Raw genomic sequence first — 22,617 nt, forward strand, 5'->3', positions numbered from 1 at the left:
TTCAACTCTGGAAATTTAATTTGGATCCTTTTTTTATATCTTCCATATCTCTATTCAACTTTTGATCATAAGATCCAAATTGGACTTCTAAAAATTTATTTAAAAATAAAACTGACTTAAGATACCAATTGGTATGGGTATCTTTGTAGATTTTTTTTTTTTTTAATTTCAGCATGGTTGTAGTATCTTACATGTTTCCATTTGATTATCCTGAGATTTTTCTTCATTTGTTTCCCAGTTCTCTTTTCTTTTTCACACAATTTCAACATTTTTTTAATCTGTATTTTTCTTATATTCTTCTGTCCTCTTTCCCCATTGTTTGATGTCTTTGCGAATCCTTAGGCCTATTTTAAAACATCCTTCTGTGCACTTAAGTAGAATTATTTAAGTGTATTTAAAAAAGTGTAAAAGATAATTTTGTATCTGGCCATCAAATTAGTATATAGAAATCCACATTTCATTTGACAATATTTATAAATTACTTTCCATCTCAGAATAATGTCCATTTCACCCTGTTATTAACAGGTGAACTCTGTTAGTAACAGGGTTCCAGGGTCCACTGTAAGCAGCACGATCATTTCCATTTAGTTTGAGGAGAAGAATTTAATGCAAGGAAGTGGATGCTTCCAAAGTAACTGGAAGAGCTGGAGGAGCAGGCCTTCACTGAGTTTCCAGGAATGTCTAACTCCTAGCGCCCCTGGACTGCTCCGCTAAGATCAGGAGGTGACAAATCAGAAAGTTGCTATTGCCACTTTTGCTGAAAAAAATCACTATCTTTACCATGGTTGGAAAAGCTGGCACTGCTGCTACAGACTTTGCTAAATTAGGAAGATGCTGCTGGCTCTAAAACCACATCACTTTTGCCATTATCTGGATAAGCAAGGTGGATGCTCTGCCCTCTGCTGTTCTCCCCATGCCTCATCTCCGAATGAAAGCTTTGAGTGTGAATGCATTGCATTAGTGCAACCTAATTATACTTGGAACCCAAGTTGCAAAGTTATCCAGAAAATACATTTTTTAACCTTCTCCCTCTACTCCTTTAAAATGAAATTTGTGTGGATACTGAAAGAACCAGTCTACATTGTGGTGTCCCTTGACGATAAACAAAAAGGTAATTTAGTGATTAGCTTACATTTAAACAGTAAGCTCCATGGAAAATGAAAGTGGTGTTTTCTTTTATATATTTACAAACAGTCCTGTTTCTGGTCCTATTCGCTTCACCATCTTGCTTCTGAGGTCAATAAGGGGATTTTACCATGAACCATCAGGATGATGATCATCTAAACACATTTGTATTTGCTATGAAAATATATGAATGTTGGCAGCTAATACTTGACTCATCTTTAACTGACATCTTCTGAAAAGATGGCCTCACAATTGTTTAAGTGATAACAGTATTTTGAAGGCATAACCACCACACTTTTACCTCTTAATAAGTATTCTCTTTTCTCTACTAGATAAATTATTCCCTTTTAAATAATAAAAACCTAACATAAGAGAAAACAATCTGTATTTTAACATCCCAGAATCTCCAGAGCCATATAGCCCAATTCCCAGTTTAATGCTTGACCCTGCTGTGTATCATCATGGCTAGCTTGTTCTTAGGGCCCCGTGAGGGCACCTCCCATGGTGCTGACCCATTACTTCCAAAGGCACTTCTGTTTTTTGGGGGGTTATCAGAGATTTGAGATCCAGTATAAGAACAAACTGTAGCTTTCACTTACTGACAGTCCTACTTTTTTCTTCTAGAAACTGTCAGTCTTATTCTGCAGTATAAAAATCCCTTGTTTGTGTATTACAAATTTGAGTCTCTCAGCATTCTGGTTGTTCTCTTTTAGACCATTCCTAGTTTCTTCATAGAAGTATGTTTAAATGAAGAGACGAATATGCATCTTTAAAATATACCTATCCCAAATTACTGTCTTTGGTTAGGCGTCATCCTCCGTGAGATCATTCGTATGGCTTCTTGAATCACCAATCTACTTTACCTGTGAGAGTGCCGAGAGATTAATATTCTTATACCTAGAAACCAGGATTTCTTTTGTCATTTGTTTACCTTTCCTTAGTCTCTGGAGTGATTTTTTTCAGACCTGCTTCTAAGCATGTTTTTCCTGTCTGGTAATCAAATCTATCACTGTAATATACGGGGAGCTTTTCCTATTTTGCTCACGCACACATAGAAAGTTGTAGCGTGCTTGCTGTTTAAGAACCAAATATGACTAATTCTTTTCTAAATGGTTATTTTATGCCTTGTAAGGCTTATTTTTTTTGAGAATGAAGAAATAAGCTTAGATGTTTTTCTAGAGATAAAAAAAAAAGAGCATGCTATTATCAAACATTAAATACAAGTTGATCAGTTTGAACTGCTACATTTTCTTTTGCATACGTAGATTTTGAAGCTTAAATGCAGATAAAATTATATACGACTTGGAGGTTCTGCCATTTTAAATATTCTTAGTCAAAAGCCAACAGTATTGGTTCTGGCTGTTTTATATATTAGCAGCTTACGTTTCCCAACCAATTCTCACATAAGTCTTGCACTGGTAACCGTTTGCTGTTTACTTATTTAAGGTACGGTGATGGAAGAATGCACAGAATGTAGCTGACCTTTGTGATGTTGGTCTAGTGAGAGTTTGCTAGATAGGAGTCCATGTGATGTGGGTAAAACCAAGAGTCTAGTTTGGTTACATGGTAAGTAAAGCATTTGCAGTTGGCTTTAGTATGTTGAATATAAATCAAGTGAAGGTGGTGCATGAATACATTTGTCTTGGTACCACTACAGGACTCAGTGATTATGGTTTGTTGGTTGTCACTATTCTCTTACAGCTGTTCAATGTGAATTAAACAACTAGGAGGCAGAAAACCACCCAAATTTGTTTTTTAATGCAGAGATTCCAAAAAAGAATACTATAGTCATGGTATGCTATAATAATTGTTAGTGGCTTTATATTTGACGTCATCAAGATGGCTCCTTTATTTTACACAAATGAAGAAACAAGTCCAAAGAGAAATGCTTTACCCATGATCACTTGAATTTGTGTGATATTTTTTCCATAATATTTTGTTTCCTCTTAAAAAATGCTTTCACATGAATATAAATGTACACATTTATTCTTTCATTCATTTATGCATCAAACAGATATTAACTGTATTATGTACTGGAAAGATTCCTGCCCTCAAGGAGCCTGTAATGTAGCAGGGAGACAGGAAAGAGCCATGTCACAGACCACAGTGAATGCTCTGATGACAGCCTCCCCAGTGTATTGCAACCAGAACTTTTTTGATCTATGATGTGGTTAGTTATGCTTTTGTATTTGTTTATCTCATTTCTGCTTTGGATTTAGGTGGTCTGTTTCAATTTTTGAATTTGAGGATCCACACCTTTCTTCACTTTTGGAAAATTCTCACCCATTATTTCTTCAAATATCTTCTCTCCCCCATTCTCTTCATTCTCCCTCTCTGGGCATAAAGCTCATTCTGTCTTCTGCCATGCTTTCTCTCTTTTCTCTGTGCTGCACTCGGGGTGATTTCTTCAGGGTTCTCTTTCTATTCACTAACTCTCCCCTCAGCCAGGTCTAGTCCTGTCATTGAGATTTTAATGTCTACATATTTTCATTGCATAAATTTTTTTCCATAATTTCCTGTCTTCACATTATGTTTTTAAATTTTTCCTTTTATCTCTGAACATATAATTCAAGTTTTCTTTCCTTTAGCTTTAGCCTCTTGTTTAATGCTCTGATTTTAAATTTTTTTCTTGCTCTTGGCCCCTAGGAATTTTTCCTTCTTCCTTTTGAGCTTGGCTATATATTAAAAATTATTTTGCTATGTTTTATCCAGTATTTTTATGTGTTTGGAGATGGGAATGAGGTGTTGCATTGTTTGACGCAGCTCAGAAGTTCCAGTTTTCCCAGTGTACTATGAATTGTGTGTATATGTATAAAAACAATTCTGTTGTAAATATTACGTAAAACTCTAGATATGAACATTTTTGGCATTTTGCAATAAATGTGCTGGATACATCTCCCTCTAGTGAGTAAAGGTATGCAATCTTCCATTAATTATTCACTTTACATGTGGCCATTTTTTTAGCTACCACTGAGGATTTTGTTTAATTTAACATAGCATATACTTATATTTACTCTATGCAAGGCACTGTTCTTCTAAGGGCTTTACAAATATTAACTCAGTGAATTCATTTGATCCTCATATGAGCATTATGAGGTTGGTACTATCATTGTCATCTTTGTTTTATAGGTGAGGCACAGAAAATTTGGGTGAGTTGCCCAGGTTTCCCCAGTTGGCGGTTGGCGAGTGGTAGAACAGTTATTCAGACCCAACCTGCACACGTGCTCTTTTCTTGCTTGCTCTTTGCAGGCTGCTCAGCCAGCCACTGGGCTCTATCTCTTCAAATGACATGTCCCTCCTAATGAACCTCGCCCAGCTCCACTCCCTCTGTGTCTGCATTTTCCCACAGCCCTTAGTGAGTCTATACTGAGCTGGATTCAAATGTTCTTCTTTTTGCTTCCTTATGTCTTTATCTTGTGTCTTCATTAATATATTAATTCTTTGAACAAATATTTATTAAGCACCTATTACATGATGGGTGCGGTGTCAGGCATCAAGCATAAATGTGGCATAACCCTCTGTGCTGCCTAAATCTCTCCCAGGCCATGTGCTTCTGTAAGTCCCCACACTGCAACAGTAGGGCAGGCCCTCATCATCTCTGCTGCTGCAGCAGCCTACATATTGGTCTCCTTGCTTCCATCTCCTTCTTCCTGCTCTGTGCACTGCTGGCAGGGAAAATAGAAAATTATACAGTTCAGTTTGTTAAGTGCCGTGGTCCAGAGAAGTGCCCTGACCCTGTCTGATGGGGACAGGGAAGGTTTTCTGGAAAAAGAGATGTCAAAGACGAGTCCTTAAGAAGTAGGAGTTAGGTGAAGATAGAGGAGGAGAGTGTTGGGGCAGAGAGAATAGTACAAGGCAAAAATTCCTAGGGAAGAGAAGAGTACATGGTATGTTTGAGGTACTGAAAAAAACTCCTTATGCTGGAACTTGAAGTGTGCAGGTGGGAATAGTGAGATGAGGCCAGGAGCAGTCACATTGATGCTAAGGGCACTGAGACATCAATGAAGATGTAGAGCAGGTATTACACAGTTGGAGCTCTATTTTACCAAGGTCACTTTGTGGTTTGTTGAGGGGAGTCGGAGAGGAGACCACTTAGAAGGCTGTTGCAGCAGTCTGCTTGGTGATGGCCTGGACCACAGAGGTGGTGTTGGGGATGAGAGAAACGAGCAGATTGCAGGGAGATGGACAGGAGGTGGGATTGATGACAGTGCTGGTGGCTACTTAAAATGGATTGTAGTGGTCAAGGATAGGTGAGGTCTGGCCTAGACAACAGAGTGACATCATTCTCTTCGACAGAAGAGGGGTGACAGGTTAGCGGGAAAAATGGTGAGACTGGTGGTGGACATGCAAGTGTGAGATACTTGTGGGTGGCCCAGCTGGAGATGTCCAGAATTCAGTTGTATCTGAATCTCTAGAGAGAAGTCTGTCTAAGCTAGAGATAGAAAGATAGAAATTTTGGAGTTGGTAGCATATAGACAGTAAAAGAGGCCCTAGGAATAGATAAAATTGTCAGAATGAATAGCCTGAGAAGAAAAAAGTATGTGAGACAGGACACTGAGGAAAAGGAGTCACCATCTCAAGTCACTGTCTCATAGACACCCCTTATCATGACAGCAAGCACCCCATGCTGACAGTTACTTTTGGTGCTTGCTGTATTTTGGAATATTTTATATCTATCTTCCATGTCACTTTTGCATAGGTGATGAAATATCACCCCTTGGTCATCCTAGTGCTGAGATTGTGCGTCTTTTTGTGTTTGCTTACGAAAACTCAGTTTATCACATTTAAGAAGCCTATCTTTTTTACATAGCAGGGAACTCCTGTTGGATTCACAGTATTCAGGTAATATGTGAATAACTAGTAGTGGTTGCAGTTACAAGGAGTCTTAATAATATCTTTGGCTTCAGGGCTTTGGTTTTGAATTAGGCTTAGGCCGACTAAGGTATAATGCTTGTGTATGATTGGCTGTGTAATTAGCACTTGTAAGTAGAGTCACACACCCAATTTGTGAAAGACACGCTCAAGTGATTCATACCCCAAGATTCATTGATGTCTGTTCTCCAAGAGCAAAGGTCTTCTTTTCAAATAGCTGTGTGACTTAGGATTCTGCTTACCAGCATAGTTCTTGTGGCCACTCAGTGAGTCACCATCCTCCTTTCTTGGCCTCAGAGGCCCTCCCGTACCTCTGATAGCCATTGTCATCCCAAATCTAACTCACAGGCACAGAGACTAGAATCTTTTACCTAGTGAACTTTGATAATACCTTTGAAAAAATTATTCCACTAAATCAGGATAATACTAAGAGTTTTTCGAGGAAAATTTGAACTTTGAACCCCTCACTTTTGTTCGCTGTGAAAAACAGAAAAATGTGGGAGGACTCTTTTAGAGTTAAAGAGGCATAACAACCAAATGTAATATGTAAAGCTTGATGGACCCTGCTAGGAAAAATAAGCAGCTATAAACTGTGCTTTTGAGACAACTGGGAAATTTGAATATCATCTGTGTATTAGATGATTACAGAGTTATGGTTAATTTTCTTATTTTTTTTTCTTTTTTCTCAGAATTGTCCATGTCAATCTGTCGTTATTTTACCCTCATAAAGGCAAAATCAAAAATGATCAACACAAGATTTTCTTTCAGCAGGATAATGTCAGTACTTTGGTTAATTTTCTTAGATGTGAAAATGACACCATAGTTATATAGGGGAATGTCCTTATTCTTAGAAAATGCATACAGAAATATTTAGGGTAACATGCATAATGTCTGCAACTTATTTTCAAATGGTTCAGGCAGGAAAAGAAAAATAACAAGGAAAAGAAAAATATGTGTGTGTGTGTGTGTGTATCAGAGAAAGAGACAGATTTGGCAAATTTGGCATATTTTACGGTTGATGCGTCTAGGTGAAGGACATAGGGTATCCATTGTACTATTCTTTCAGCTTTCCTGTAGATTTAAAAATTTTCAAAATAAAAAGTTTTGGGAAATAAAAGAATATGCTGTTGTCTGATGTGAGGTACATTGTTTACTGCAAAGCTGGCTTTGCAGTAAACAATGATAAATAGTAAACAGCTGTAAACAATTTGAAGGCCAATGGGTGAGTTATCTAATGAGATGTTCCTAGGTATTCATATATTTTTAAATCTGATTCCAAATTTTTTATGATTTCTTAGGATTATGCAACATTGGTCGATGTTTATGCTCAATTGTTAAAATAAAGAGTTCTGTTTTTAAAGTGTGGTTATTTGTTGATCATTGATGATATTCCTTCCCCATCACAGTAGCAGAAAATCCAAAATAAAAGTGTGATTAGATTAGGTTTTGTCTATGTTGTATTTTAGGAGATTTTCTTCCTTTGTTTAGGTTTTTGCATGTTGTGCATCAAATATCTATACTTCAGGTGTTCTCAAATGGGTGGCTCACTCTGTCTTTCTTTGGCCTTTCTTCTCTGATATATTAAAGAATAGTCTTCAAGCTGGTGGACCCGTGTCTGGGAGGTTATGTGCAGACTTCCCAAAGGGTATGCAAACATGGGTGGGCTTAAGGGAATCTGCTTTCAGATCCTCCCCTTCCAGGTATACTTGAGCCTCAAACTGCTTCTACAAGTTGTCCACCTGCATCTCCTCTCACAGTAGCTCTCCTTCTACTCTGAAGAAGAAAGACTTGCCCCTTAATTTTACTCTGCTGCATTGTACTAGGAATAAAAATCTCAGGTCATAAAACAAAGGGGCAATTGGCATTACTGGTTTTGGGAAATCTTCTTTTAAGAGATAATCAAATCACTGTATACCTGCCAGGCAGTTTATCTTTTCCTGTCTTATTCAAACTGTATTTCTGAGGCTTCAGAACTAGGGTATGTTGGCCTGTGATTACACGTTCTAAATTCATGTATATTATATATAGATTGATACAAGTGACTTCACCTCTTCCAGAAGAACTTTTGAGGGGGAAACCTTTGAGAACAAAGCAAAGTAAGTTTCAAGTGATCAAGATGGCTTGAAAAAAAGTAACATATTTAAAGATGAGCTCATTTTTCACCTATTCTCAGTTGCTAGGATGGGTCATTAGCCATAGAGTAATGCATCTTTGAACAGCTGAAGTAGTACTTCTTAGTGAAGCTGATTGTTTCAAATGTGGTTGAAATATTTTCCTGGACTATACAGTTTTTCAAGATATTCCAGGTGAAATATGAGGACAAAAATATTTTGTGATTTCTTTCAGATAAAATGTGTATCATTCAACAAAGTAGTTAATGCCTCTTTTTATTGAATCATATCATGAATATTTATTTCACTTATATTTAATCCTCATAAAATATTTTGTATTTTCTACTTCCTACTAATAAAAAATGAAAATATTTTCTTGCTGCCAGACTAATTTGTTTTTAGCAGTATAGTAATTTCAGTAGGTTTTGGTAATCTTACCTTGGTATTTGCTTCACATCCTCTCTGTGTGGTGGAATGGAATTCATAGCCTATATAAGTATTTAGAACATAACAAAAGCACATGATTGAGTTCCCTGAAACCTGGTGACTGGCCCAGGCCAGAATCCTACTTGACATCTGTTTTACCCCAGTCCCAATCTTAGTCTTAAGTCTGACTTTGCTTTGCCCAAACCACATATCTTCATTTGTAATTTTTATCCTGGCCAACACTACTTCAGCATTAATTTTTCCATCATTGAAGGAATTTAATCTGATTATACTTTAGATTAACTATGCTCTGTATTATGTCAAGTATTCAAGGATTGCTTAAATGTTTAAGAATATTGTTATTGTGAATACTACGTTTTTCCTATATTTAAAGTAGATCCACATAAGGTATTTATAAATTATATTTCTAACTTATATGTCCATTAGGAAATCCATTCTTCCTCTCCATCTCCATTCTCTTCCTCTATGAGTGGGTGGTAGTGGGTGGATATGTGAAAGAGAGCAAGAAACTATCATCTGTATCTCTAATGTGGCATTTATTTAATTCTGCCACATAGTTGTTACCTGTTAGTTGTTTACTTGTTTATATCCCATAATAGAGTATGAATTCCTTACAGATAGGGATAATATTTTACTCATCAACAGAACTCCCTTGTAGCATATAGGATGAAGCTATCCATGTTTGAATGAAGACACACTCAATCTTTTGTAAATGATTATTGTAATTCTTACTCAAATATTTATATTTTCCTTTTAAGAGCAGGTCAAAAAAGTATAAGGTGGCAGTTGAAAAAGTCTGGCAAAGATTTTCTTGTTCAAACTCCCTGCCAGCATATCTGTTAGAGCTTCTATAGCTGTGGGATCCTCAGTGCTTCTGTTATAAAACTGGCAAGATCCCCAGGTCCTCTGACAAGTACAGTGGTTTGAAAGCTAAGTCATTTTAGTTACTGTATGATGCACGCTTTATTAGAAGCATTCTGGTCTAAACCAATGATATGATACTGGTAGCTTCAGGAGTGCTCTTGAATGTGGCATATGAGTGAGAAGAGGGTTCTAGGTAGAAAACTATACCAGTGTCTGAGGGCACGGTTTGCTGCTGAGCTGGGATTAGCAGACTAGGCCAGGACTGGCATTACATAAATAATGTGGAAAGGGTTGATAGGTCCCCACAAGGTGCTTCCTTGGGCAATCTTTTAGTAGCTGAGGAAGTCTCGTCCTCCTGAAAGGCCCAAACAAGCATACAGTAAAGGTCATAGCAAACCAGATGTCTCATCTAGAGTATTGGGCAACATTTGAGGGAGGAGATTTTAAGATCATGGGAAGCAAGAGTTCATCAGGTCAGGGTCTTTAGAGCAGTGGCAGTGGCAGAGAAAATTCACGAATGAGTGTTGACTGTAGGCAGGCAGGGTTATTGGTACTTTCCTTTTATACTTCCTGCTGCCTCAGGGACATGTCATTGCAGCTGTCTTAAGAGTTTAAAGGTCTTGGTTGGAACGTTAGCAATGGGGAGAGTACACGTGGAATCAAGCTGCAAACTCTGCATTCTGTCTTACTTGGGCCTCTCTTCTCTGCATTTCATGTGGCACTGTGATCATAGAATCAGAAGTACTCTAGGGCAGTCCAACTTTGATGCAGAGTTTTTATGAAAGTTGGAAGAACTTGCCAGACAACCATTGCCTTGCCCTATTTCAGAATTCTTAGGAAAACCTGGCCCTCCATAATCAGGCCTTTCACCTCAGACACGCAAAAGGAATCAGAATTCTTTATGAGACGCTTGGAGTATGGTGTGAGTCCATCACCTGTTGTGTCAGCTGCCAGGGAGGCTACTCTTTGGAGAAATACCTTTACCAGTATGTATATAGGTTTTAAGGTCCTCAAGAATGGTTCTATGAGTAGGAATTTTAAACCTAGAGCACACAGATACTTGAAAAGAGGATGTGAGTCAAAGAATAGATGACAATAGTTGAGAGACAGTAAGAAAAAAACAAAGTGATAACTCAAATTTCAGTTATAATCTAAAATATATAAAAAGCAATAGATTGGTGACTAAGGTGGTGATTATCTTAAAATTGGAGAATTAGTTTATCACTTAGAATTGATGTATTACCCAGCAATCCTTATACTTCTCTGATGGTTTGTCATGGGAAAAAGGTTGAAAACCTTTGCCTGTTTATATTATTAAGATATGTTCACCCAAACTTCAGTCGGCTAAGGAGGACATGGAGAATACAGGAAAATGTGAATGACACTATGGTCCAAAATATTCCCTTGTAAAGTTTGTTGCTTACAACAGTTATAAACCCTTCTTATAGAAGAGGTTCTCCTTTTACATTATATTCCTATTATCATTCTCGGAGTGGGGACTGGAAGGAGGCCCTAAAACACAGGGTAGAATTGTGCGTGTGTATAGTTCATAAGAAAGAGTTTTAATAACCTAGTTAAGTGCTAATGGATTCACAATTCTGCTGCCAGCTAACATGCTCCAGGGAAAATTGGTGTCCGTAGTGTGCCCTGTTCATCATTGCTCTGCTGCTGCTGCCACCATTGTGCCAAACTGCCTGCCCTCCTTTTAATTTCTTCTTAAAATCCAGTGTTCCCATAGACACCTCAGGCCACAGGATGAGCCTGATAGTAATAAGGATACGTTTTTCAGCAGAATGAATAGAATTGGCTGCCTCGGGAGGCGGCTAGAGAGCTCTCTGTTACCAGGAGTGTTGAGGAAAAACAGCCAGAGCTGCAATATTATACAAAGATTCAGGCTCTGGATTGGGTTGGACTAGATGATCTTTATGTCTCTGTTAATTCTGAGAATCATTGATTTTTTTGAGCATCCTCAGCCACACTTGATTCTTAATAATCAGTATGAAGTTCTATGTTAATTTTAAAAATACACATGCTAACATAAGAGGGTTTAATATTGTAAATAGATAGTCCAAATGCCATTTGTTAGGATGCTTTCAACTGCAGGTAACAGACCAACCAACCCAACCTTGCTTAAATAAGGAAAAGCTTTACTAGCTCATATAAAAGGAGGTCCATATAAAAAGGAGGGATCAGCTTCAGGGGTGGTTGATCCAGCATATCAGAGGCATACTCAAGGACCCAGCTTCTTTCTCTCTTTCCGCTCTACCATTCATTGGGTTTGTTTCATCTCAAGGCAGAGTCCCTCTACCGTTGTAAGTGGTTGTCAGTAGCATTCAGGGCTGTACATGGCCTTTTGCACGAGAGAAAGAGAAGCTTGTCGCTCCCTAAGGGTGAGAATGCCTCCAGCAGATCTCACCTCATGAGCCAGAAGTGGGCTCTTGCTAGTCAACCTACTCCAGAGAGCAAGGGTGAGGTCAGCATCCTGAGATACGTGGTAACTCTGGGGAGAGGGGAATACTGAAGAGAATCAGAGTTCTGCTAAGGACGAGGAAGAAGGGAAGGTAGCCAGCAATATCCACTGTAGTTGTTTTGTTATAATGCTACTGTTTTGGTGTCTGTTTTGCTGTAAATGTTTTGAGTTAGAACTATTTTTGATGTGGTTATATCAGAGTTTTTTTTAAGTAGTGTAATTTCTGTTTTAAGATGGCAGAGTGAAGTCAAATTTCGAAATATCCATCCTTTTAGACAATAATATGAACAGCAAATGAATAAAAACTGGCAGAAAGATACCAACAGCAGATTCAAAGAAAACATCTGATGGTCAGTGAGAGAAATGAAAGTGTCAACTTAAAAAGCAAATTCACCTGTTATTTTATCCTCAAAATGAGTTTATTCGGAATAGCCAAAAGAATTGCAGTTCAGGATGTGCATGCTGTGGCAAACCATAGGCAAATCCAGAATACAAAGAAGAGGAGCTGCCTTTATAGAAGAAAAGGGGGAGTAGAGAGAAACTGTTCTAAATGAAAGTCCATTGGGGGAAAATAATAGTTCAGGGCGGCATTTCTCATTGGCTGGGCTGTTGCCGGGTGGTAAGAGAAATCTTCCTTCAACAGTAAAGTAGTCATACTTCCTGTCCAAGATGCAAGTGTGTGTCTCTTCCTGTTTGTGTAATTGACGATGTGTGAAAGGGTGTGAGAGCTCCCCCTACAGGCCTTCTACACTCCAATTTAGTTAAAGTTTCTTTCGTTAATTTCCACAAAAGTTGCCAAGAATTCAGAGGATTTGGCTCAGAGTCATTCTTAACCCAAGAGAGCTAAAAGGCTCTATGAGAGAAAAGGATAGTGAGCAAAATACTGAAAAATCCCTAATCGCTGTGGCAGGAGAGTGGGTGGATATAGGCAGTCCTGTAGGAGCACTGGGAATTCCAGGTGATTGGAAGCCCTTCCCTGAATGCTTCTCTCATGTGACAAAGAAAAGCATACTGAAGATCACCATTCTATGTCCAAACTGGGAAAGAAGTAGAGAAGAAAGTTAGGATAGCAATAAACCCTAGAGCTGATGCTCTTTATTCGTAAACTGGGAGTTAGCAGAACACCTGAGGGAAGGGAACATCTATAAAGCAACTCTCTTTGGAGAGCAGTAAGTGGAAGAAGGGGCACATAGTGAGCTGCAGGTGACAGGGCTCCCTTATCTCTCACTCCTGGGTTGGGTGGAGGTGGGGAATGGGTAGTCAGGATTTGGAGGAAAAGGAATGACTGCAAAGGAGGAAAGGAACAACCTGGTCTGACTCTTTCTGATGGAAGTGAAATCTCACAAGCATTGAGGGAATGAAAAAATGTTAGGGAGGAAAAGAATATATCTCCAGGAGAAGAGAGCAGAGTTAAGACTGCTTGTAACCTTAGCCCCAGCTAAGCTGGTTCTCTTTTCCCTTTTTCACACTCCATGAACCTCCCTCCTTCAACACACCTACACAAAGCTGCTAGAATGCAGCACCAGCTTAGAATGTAGCTGGATGGGGAAGAGTTCCCCTAGACTACACATGGAGGCACTCCACAGAATGTCCCTTTGAAGCATAAGTCAATGAGAAGATATGATGAGGCCCCTGCACACACGACAAATGGAGGGAAAGGCACGCTGTGTGCGGAAGAAGGATACAGAGTCTATTCTGGAAGAAATAATCATTTCCCTTCGAAAAAGAAGAGTGTTCCCAAGGAAGCTATTAAGGAGTAAGCTGTTAAGAACCTGAGTTTCATAAAACACAGGCCCAGAAAGGATATTATAAAATAACAGAATGAAGTGAAAAGGGAAAAATACAGGGCCAAGGAGACACATAGGGAACCAGTTTGGAGAATGGATAAATTAGAAACAGCTAGGAACAGAATAGTTCTATTCTGTTGGCTGAAAAAATAACTTACTAACAGAGCACAAGCTTGAGATATTCATAGTGAGTGCAGAAGAAAAAGAAAGAAAGATTGAAGCAGTTAGGTAAAAATGCTAGGTGTAGGATTGGACTTCCTGGAGGCAGAGCTGAGATAGTAGATGTATGGGCCTTCCGTTTTTTTGTTCAAGTTCCTTTCGGAAGTATGTTTTTGGTTGTAGAGAATTGACTACTTTAGACATCACTCATTTGGAAATATGTAAGCATTGACATATTGGTTAAAATGAATGTTCATTTTTTTCCTAGAAGAATACCAATGAGATGAAAGTTTTATTTATAGCCTGCGAGACCAGGAAAATTCCCCTTTGAAGCCATTTGTTTCCTGGCATTGATACTGAAAGCTCCCCTCGCCCACCACTTGATGATTTTCGGTGCTTTGCAGGAACTGGTCTTTTGCTATATGTAACAACTGACCTGCTGGTCTCAGGGCAAGCACTTTGCTGCTTTTCCTGCATCCAGAACCCACTTTGTAGGATAGGTTTTATGGAGAAAAAAATTGTTTTTGTTCTGTTAGACATCTGTGGTTAATCATTTACCTTTCCTATATTTTTTTAAATGTCTCAAGTAGGTCTGGGTGATAGGTTAGTATGAAAGAAGAGCAAAAAGATCCACTAACATTTATTGTCATTGCCTAGAAAATTGAAGTTTCATTCCTTGCATGCCAGCAAGTATGGTTTAGAATCTACATTGCAAATTGTTGTGGGGAGTAAACCATAGAGCAGAAATTGGTTGCTGGAATGGACTTATGAATTACTCATTCACTACCTGGTTCCTTGGAAATCAGCTGGAGGAAGTAGTTAATCCAGTTTGATCACAAGAGTGGTATGCTAAGGGCTCCAGCACGCCCTTACAAGTCCAGTGGCCAGGGTGTGCTTCTGCTGGCTGCTATAGGGCGGCAGCTACCGTGTATGCAGAACCTAGGAACATGCTGCTGGGGCTAGCTGCGCTGAAGACTCACCGATGCATCTTGCTCGAAAATGAAGCTTCAGGTAGGAGAAGTGCCCTGTCAGCAGTGGCTGGATTTCTCATTGATTTTAGGGATGCCATTAGGCCTTATGGAACAAATATATATAGAACTGGAGTTCTTCAGGGGTGCCTCACTATTGAGGTTCCAAACCAGAGAAGGTTAGTGGTTTAATTCCATTTTCAAGGATGTACTTTGCTTCTAACAAAATTGTTCCTTGAAATTGTGAGAAGTATTCTTAAGCCAAGTAAGTATGTAAGTATATAAATTATAGCATATTTTTTAATGATATCCTCCTGCTGTTGGTGTAAAAAAGATCTTTTTTATTGATGTAATATTGCCCATATAATTTTAAATCATGGAATTATAGCTCTGAAAAATTCTAAGAAAGACAACTTAGTTTATAATTTGAATGAACACAGCTGCAGGCTCCATTGTATTTTCTAGAGGAAGTATTGTTTTTAGAAGGCACCTTGGATCCTTCTGCTGGAGCACTCATTCTGGGAAGATCTTTTAGCTTCTCATAGGATGGAAAAATGCATAAAAAATGGAACAGTAGCAAAGGTCTTTGTTCTATTTGTTGGTGTTATTTACTGTGTGTGTGTGTGTGTGTCTAAGTCAGACGTGTAATTTCATTTGGCAGGGACATTCTAATATTGCTATTTGCGTGTCTTATTTTGTATGGGTGCTGTTTCTGTTAACTTTGCTGAGGTTGTGAGATGCTCTTGAGCTATAGGGACAAAAATAGTAAAGATGAAAAGAATCAGAGCCTCGAGGGATCTGGGCCAAATTGGATATACGTATTTCATCATGAAATATCATTTATAGTTTTGAAACTCTTAAGTAAACAAACACCCTTGAACACATACACTCTGAGCTCTAGGACAACCATAGAAGACTAGCAGTCTCCTTCTGCACCATTTTCTTAAGCTCCTTAAGAGAAGGGATCTTTGTTTTGTTCAATCATTATTCCCAAGGGCCTAGAACAGTACCTGGCACATAGTAAGTAGTCAATAAATGTGTTCCCTGAATGAATACATGGTATACTAAAGAAATTGAATAGTCTTTTTACAAAGGTCACTTGCTTATACAGCACTATAGGAAGTATTTACAGTGTTACAGTTTCTATAATAACTTTTATAACAAATGTATTCTGATTTGTATTGATAAAGATTTTTCAGCTAACTTCAAGGGTTTATGTATTTATTGAATATATAAAGAGTTTTAAAATGGCAGAAATTAAAATCTGTTCATTTTACTGTTTGTATAATTAAAGTTTTTAAAAAATCAACAGTGAATATATACAAAGACCTTTAATTTTTTCAGCATAACTTTATTTCATATTCAAAAAATGAAAATTACTTAATGGAAAACACATTTGAAAAAGATTGTATTCATTAATACATTACTTAAGATTATCAATTATATTCATTAATACACTACTTAAGATTATCATTCTAATCATACCATGTTACAGGTAGCATTTTAAAATATGTTTCATTTATCAGTCTGTCAGAAGGGTTTTTGGAACTTTAAATTCCTTTTTCATAACTTCGGGGTAAATTTAAAACTACAATATGTGTAGTGCTGAGTGGAACTAAGCATGGCAACATATTCCCCATCGATACACCACATTTTAGAGCTCAGAGAAACCAAAGGAGTCATCTCTGTTAAATTCTCTCCCCTGCTTCACACAAGCCCACTTTATAAAGGACAAAACTGAAATCCGGAGAATATAGATGAATGGCCAAGAGCAAATGGTTAGCTGTTATGGTCTTATGCTTGTTCATCTGTTTTCTAGTTGCTTGTCACTTCATTATTGCCATATTAAAGCTAAAAAAAATGAAGCAGATAATCACATTACTATAAATTTGGACTATACTGTTTTACTGAAGACAATTATTGATGCATTTGCATTACTTTAAATAAATTGCCTTAGTCCATTTGTTGAAATACAGTTTTATGAATTGTAGGCTTTTCCCCTTAAACTTTTGTGATACAATTGTTTTCTTTTCCTGAGTTAAAGTTGTAATGACTAAATGTGCCCTAAATTTTATTCCTAATTTGAGCTTCTTGTAAAATTATATTTTGTGCCAGTTTTGTTATTCCTTAAAACTACCTGGGTTTTGCTTTTATTTTTGAGATAGATGTAGATTGTTTCTTAATTTTTCTGAATCTGATTGTATTAGTCAGCTTTGGCTGCCATAACAAAATGGTATGTGTATGGAAACAGATATCTCTCTCTCTTCCACTTCTCATAAGGCCACCAATCCTATCAGATGAGAGTCCCACCGTGATGACCTCATTTAACCTTAGTTACTTCTTAATGCTCTATCTCCAAATACAGACACATTAAGGCTTCAACATATGAATTTTGGTGGTACACAGTTCAGCCCATAGCACCAACCAAGGCAATATTTTTTAAAGTAATCTTTCTAATACTTTTTTTGGTTTCATCTTTTTCAATCAAATAAAGTTTTAAATAATTCAAGCATAAAGTTCCAAGTTATGTAAAGCATCTGTAAACAGAACAGTTCTAGTTTTGAACCTCTCCCTCCCCTCGCTGTGTTGAAATTTATTTAAAAATTTGAGAAGCTGTACTACTCTTTCCTATTCCATCTTCTCCCTACCTCACTCCTCAAGTCGGGATTATAGAGGTGTTCAGTCTGTCCTGAACCACCTCAGAATCAGTGGTTAGAGGTAGCATCCAGTTAGAGTTGTCCCAGAAGAAAGCATAGGCCTGGAATTTGACACAACTGTGTTTGAATTCCAAGTCTACCATTTACTAGCTGGGGGATCTTGGGAAATTACTGAATTTCTCTGAGTTTAGGTTTCTGCATTTTACAATTGAAGATTACACTTCCTGCAAGGGAAATGGCTGGCTAGTTCTCCAACATTCATGTGTTAAAAGATAATTTTCATAGCCAACAAACACATATGAAAAGATGCCCAACACTGTTAGTCATTAGGGAAATGCAAATCAAAAAATCACGATGAGATACCAATTCAAACCTATTAAGATGGGTGAAATCAAAATAACAAATGTTGGTGAGGATATGGAAAAATTGGGACCTTTACATTGCTGGTGGGATGTAAAATAGTGCAGCTGCTGTGGAAAATAGGCAGTGCCTCAGTAAGTTAAACATAGAACTACCATATGACCCAGCAGTTCTGTTCCTAAGTGTATACCCCAAAGTACTAAAAACAGGTGTTCGAGCAAAAACTTGTACATGAGTGTTCATCACAGTACTATTCACAATAGCCAAAAGGTGCAAACAACCCAAATGTCCATCAGTGGATGACTGGATAAGCAAAATGTGGTAAATCCATACAATAGAATATTATTCAGCCGTAAAAAGGAATGAAGTACTGATGCATGCTGCAGCATCAGTGAATCTTGGAAACATTATGATAATGAAAGAAGCCAGACACAAAAGGCCACATTTTATATGATTCCATTTATGTGAAATATAGAGACAGAAAGCAGATTAGTGGTTGCCAGGGGCTTGGGAGAGTGGAATGGGGATGACTGCTATTGGGTATGGTGTTTCATTTTAGGATGATGAAAATGTTCTGGAACTAGATAGTGATGATGGTTGCCCAACATTGTTAAGTGTACTATATGTCATTGAATTGTACACTTTAAAATGGTTGAAATGGTAAGTTTTATGTTATGCGTGTTTTACCACAAGGAAAAACAAAAAAGACAAGCTTACAACCAGAAAAATAATACACGACAATTTTCAGGAAAAGGTAAAATCATGATTCTCATGAAGAAATATTAAGGAATTGATTTTACTCATGTGGTATGAGAGAACTAAGCAGATGTTGAACATGTTCAAGGGAACAGGCAAACAGCACCAATTTATGTAAAGGACTGTTGAGACAGTTGCAAATGGAGCTAAAACTAGGAGAGGTGGGTATGTGGGGGGTGGAAGTCAATTAAAATCATTCTCAGACAGAACATCATTTATATATCTATCAAGTATCTACAAGTTACAAAGAATTGCACATAGCTCATAATTTTCCATTGAAACCCAACGTTTTTTTTTTTCCTATAGTCTCCTCTCTTGATCAGAAATAATCTCATAGAAAAATTATTCTTGATTGCAAAATAAGTCCCTATTAGATTTGGCCCAATTATTTACGTAGGCACAGCAAGGGTGTTAATTTCCTATGGGTCTTCTTGAGTTTGCTTTGATGGAAGTTTTTATAAGGAGTCTCAGATTGGGTTTTTAAACGCCTCTTGTTATTTGTGGTCCTAAGGCTAGGAAGCCAAGCCAAGAACTTGCTATCAAATTTCACCTGTAGGACCTATAAGAATTCCTAATTTCTTGAGGTCCCCAAAATATTTTAAGTTTCCTGGGCCTGCCAGGAAGTAGCTTTCCTTACTTGTCTGTAAGGCTGGGACCCCTGTAAGCCACTTTTCCCAAGAAGGCTTTGCAAGCATGACTCTGAAAAGTCAACCTAAGTTTCTAATATTGGGTCCCATCTGATTGAATGAACACCATTCTCAAATGTGAGCTTGGTTGCAAACCAATGTTTCCAACTATGTCGTAGTAAAAAAGAGGACAGATTCTTAGTGAACCTATGCAGATAACTTTATTGCTGTGAAAATAAGAATGTTCAATAAGAGTTTCTGAATTCTGGAGGGCTCAGGCAGGGAGAATAAGATATCATTTACAAGGGTGTCATTTCAGTTTACGAAAGCAGAGTCTACTAAATTGTTACAGATAGCTTTAAGAGGAAAAAGAAAGGGCTTCCTTACATATTTAGAAAATAGAACATTCAAACAATGTCACCAGTATTCCAAACAAAACCTACAAACATCCCTCATCAGTTCATTTAGCCTTCTTTAATTAATTCTGATTCCACTGGATCTTGATAGGAGTTCTGGAAATCCTGACCTGGTCCACTGGTGTGGTCTTTTTTTTTTTTTTTTTAATTTTTTGTTTATTGCAGTAACATTGGTTTATAACATTGTAAAAATTTCAGGTGTACATCATTATACTTCTATTTCTGCATAGATTACATCATGTTCACCACCAAAATACTAATTACAACCCATCACCACACACATGTACTGAATTATCCCTTTCACCCTCCTCCCTCCCCCCTTCCCCTCTGGTAACCACCAATCCAATCTCTGTCCCTATGTGTTTGTTTATTGTTGTTACTATCTACTACTTAATAAAAGAAATCATACGGTATTTGACCTTCTCCCTCTGACTTATTTCACTTTGCATTATACCCTCAATGTCCATCCATGTTGTCACAAATGGCTGGATTTCATCGTTTCTTATGGCTGAGTAGTATTCCATTGTGTATATATACCACATCTTCTTTATCCATTCGTCCCTTGATGGGCACTTAGGTTGCTTCCAAGTCTTGGCTATTGTGAATAACGCTGCAATGAACACAGGGGTGCAAGTACCTTTGCAAATTGGTGTTTTCAAGTTCTTTGGATAAATACCCAACAGTAGAATAGCTGGATCATATGGTAGTTCTATCCTTGATTTTTTGAGAAATCTCCATACTGTTTTCCATAGTGGCTGCACCAGTTTGCATTCCCACCAGCAGTGTATGAGAGTTCTCTTCCCTCCACATCCTCTCCAACACATGTTGTTTCCTGTCTTGTTAATTATAGCCATTCTGACGGGCATGAGGTGATATCTCATTGTAGTTTTGATTTGCATTTCCCTGATAGTTAGTGATTTTGAACATCTTTTCATGTGTCTGTTGGCCATCTGTATGTCTTCTTTGGAGAAATGTCTGTTCTGGTCTTTTGCCCATTTTTTAATTGGGTTGTTAGCTTTTTTGTTGTTGAGATGCATGAGTTCTTTATATATTTTGGAGATTAAGCCCTTATCAGATGTATGGTTTGCAAATATATTCTCCCAATTGTTACGTTGTCTTTTTGTTTTGTTGATGGTTTCCTTTGCTGTGCAGAAGCTTTTTAGTTTGATGTAGTCCCATTTGTTTATTTTTTCTACTGTTTCTCTTGCCCGGTCAGACATGGTATTTGAAAAGATGTTGCTAAGACCGATGTCAAAGAGCGTACTGCCTATGTTTTCTTCTAGAAGTTTCATAGTTTCAGGTCTTACATTCAAGTCTTTAATCCATTTGGAGTTAATTTTTGTGTATGGTGTAAGGTAAGGGTCTACTTTCATTTTTTTGCATGTGGCTATCCAGTTTTCCCAACACCATTTGTTGAAGAGACTTTCTTTTCCCCATTGTATGTTCTTGGCTCCTTTGTCAAAGATTAGCTGTCCATAGATGTGTGGGTTTATTTCTGGGCTTTCGATTCTATTCCATTGATCTGTGTGTCTGTTTTTGTGCCACTACCATGCTGTTTTGGTTACTATAGCTTTGTAGTATATTTTGAAATCAGGGAGTGTGATACCTCCAGCTTTGGTCTTTTTTTCTCAGGATTCCTTTAGCTATTCGGGGTCTTTTGTTGTTCCATATAAATTTTAGGATTCTTTGTTCTATTTCTGTGAAAAATGTTGTTGGAACTTTGATAGGGATTGCATTGAATCTATAGATGGCTTTAGGAAGTATGGACATCTTAACTATGTTAATTCTTCCAATCCAAGAGCACGGAATATCTTTCCATTTCTTTGTGTCTTCTTCAATTTCTTTCAGAAATGTTTTATAGTTTTCGGTGTACAGCTCTTTCACCTCTTTGGTTAAGTTTATTCCTACGTATTTTATTCTTTTTGTTGCAATTGTAAATGGGATGGTATTTTTAATTTCTCTTTCTGCTACTTCGTTGTTAGTGTACAGAAATGCAACTGATTTTTGTATGTTGATTTTGTATCCTGCAACTTTACCATATTCGTTTATTACTTCTAAAAGTTTTCTGGTGGATTCTTTAGGGTTTTCTATATATAAAATCATGTCATCTGCAAATAGTGACAGTTTCACTTCTTCCTTTCCAATTTGGATCCCTTTTATTTCTTTCTCTTGCCTGACTGCTCTGGCTAGGACTTCCAATACTATGTTAAATAGGAGTGGTGACAGTGGGCATCCTTGTCTGGTTCCTGTTCTTAGAGGGATAGCTTTCAGTTTTTCACCATTGAGGATGATATTAGCTGTGGGTTTCTCATATATGGTCTTTATTATGTTGAGGTACTTTCCTTCTATACCCATTTTATTCAGAGTTTTTATCATAAATGGATGCTGTATCTTGTCAAATGCTTTCTCTGTATCTATTGAGATGATCATGTGATTTTTGTTCTTCATTTTATTAATGTGGTGTATTACGTTGATTGATTTGCGAATGTTAAACCATCCCTGCATCCCTGGAATAAATCCCACTTGATCATGGTGTATAATCTTTTTAACGTATTGTTGTATGCGATTTGCTAGTATTTTGTTGAGGATTTTCGCATCGATGTTCATCAGTGATATTGGCCTGTAATTTTCTTTTTTGTGTTGTCCTTGTCTGGTTTTGGTATCAGGGTAATGTCAGCTTCGTAGAATGAGTTAGGGAGCTTCCCCCCCTCCTCAATTTTTGGAAGAGTTTGAGAAGGATAGGTATTAAGTCTTCTTTGAATGTTTGGTAGAATTCACCAGGGAAGCCGTCTGGTCCTGGACTTTTATTCTTGGGGAGGTTTTTGATTACTGTTTCGATCTCCTTACTGGTGATTGGTCTATTCAAATTCTCTACTTCTTCTTGATCCAGTTTTGGAAGGTTGTATGATTCTAAGAATTTATCCATTTCTTCCAGATTGTCGAATTGGTTGGCATATAGCTTTTAAAGTTGTTTAAAGCACACCATCGGAAGCCTATAC

At 37.6% G+C, this 22,617-nt stretch overlaps 1 protein-coding gene and 1 non-coding gene across 2 annotated transcripts in view; one reads left to right on the plus strand and one right to left on the minus strand.

Moving 5' to 3' along the window:
• MARCHF8 (membrane associated ring-CH-type finger 8) overlaps positions 1–22,617 on the plus strand; it is a 134,654-nt gene that overhangs the window by 64,554 nt on the left and 47,483 nt on the right.
• LOC147916757 (small nucleolar RNA SNORA69) lies at positions 6,687–6,823 on the minus strand. The gene has a single exon (XR_015552593.1). It is a non-coding gene; the product is annotated as a small nucleolar RNA SNORA69 (small nucleolar RNA).

Source organism: Ceratotherium simum, chromosome 6 (assembly GCF_057802395.1).
Source record: "Ceratotherium simum simum isolate JZ-2026a chromosome 6, ASM5780239v1, whole genome shotgun sequence".
NCBI classification, from domain to species: Eukaryota; Metazoa; Chordata; class Mammalia; order Perissodactyla; family Rhinocerotidae; genus Ceratotherium; species Ceratotherium simum.